Source organism: Pyxicephalus adspersus, chromosome 10, assembly GCF_032062135.1.
Source record: "Pyxicephalus adspersus chromosome 10, UCB_Pads_2.0, whole genome shotgun sequence".
NCBI lineage: Eukaryota > Metazoa > Chordata > Amphibia > Anura > Pyxicephalidae > Pyxicephalus > Pyxicephalus adspersus.
The window spans coordinates 24,287,756-24,289,115 of NC_092867.1; positions in this window are offsets into that span (position 1 = coordinate 24,287,756).

Consider the following 1,360-nt stretch of genomic DNA (forward strand, 5'->3'; position numbering starts at 1 on the left):
TAACAATTTAATTAACGACTAGAAGAAGGTGTAACTGAAACCTATCGGAAAAATAAATACTTTCTTTACGTAGACAGAATAGCAAAGAGCAAAAAAAGTGTAGAGTGGGGCTGATATATAGTACTCTGAATGCATGGGACAAGAGGATTTTAGGTAATGTTTCTTTCTAGAACCTGGATCACGCCCAGAAAAACGCCCCTTGCAATGCTCTCACAGCTCCCCTTAGAACTCTAATTTGCAGTAAACTGTTGGTTTAATTAAAAGCAATAATGTAGCCTTAAAGCATTGAAAGGACTGCTATAAAGAAAAAAAGACTTCATTGGGATCTAATCAGATGAACGTCTATACGGGAGCTTTACAACAGAGCTCCATTGGTTTCGGTGAGAGGGCTATTAAAATAAGATTTTAGAGTCGAATCAAAGTCATGTACCCAGAATTGCTGCCGCAGTGATAAAGACTGATGGGAAAACTTGCAGCCTCTTGGGGTCTTTATGTCACATTGGAGACTGCAGGCATCCTCATCAAGGGCATTCCTGAAATATAAATGAACCAGCTCACGATTTCACGCATGCTCAGAGTAAGATGGGCCCTTCCTTTTTGCATTTGAAGGACCTGTTGAAAGACATGTCACCTGATCTTATGCATGTGTAGTGCAAGAATGGGCAATGTCATCCAGAAGCAGAAAGAACGAAGATGGAAAAGTGTGACATAACAGATAGCACTGGAAAGAAGAAGAAATCAAAACAGTGCAGGGTTCTCTGGTTGCCAAAAACACATGAATTGAAAGCTTGCAGCAAGAAAGTAAATGCAACTTTTGCTTTAAGTTATATTATTAGCCCTGGTCACTTTTCTGCTATGGATTACAGGGTACCTTCCTTGATAGGGTGACATCTGTCTCCCCATACAAGAAGTATAGAAAGTAGGTATTGGATAGAAAATGTACTACTGGTAGGATCATCAGGTGTAAATTGAAAACAATTGTAGCAATGGCATAACACCTATGTCCAGCAAACCAGGGTCTTCATTGCATGATTTTGTGCAACTCCCCACCAGCCGCTAACCAGGCAGCGCTGGTTCAAAAAAAAAATTGCATCTGCAAGTGTGACAGTTGGCGGAAGTAAGTGGTGCTAGTACCAATCACTACCGCACCTATTCATTCTTTATGGGCCTGCTGCTGGGAGATGCCACATGTCTCCCCAATGGCACACTGCCAGTATAAATTAGCCCTTAGGGTTATTTATTAAAGCACACAAATTTAGTTATATGATACTCTAAATGTGAACCTGAGTATCCTATATATAAACATTAGCATGACTAATAAAAAAACTATTTACAATACAAACACAAGTACAATGGTAAA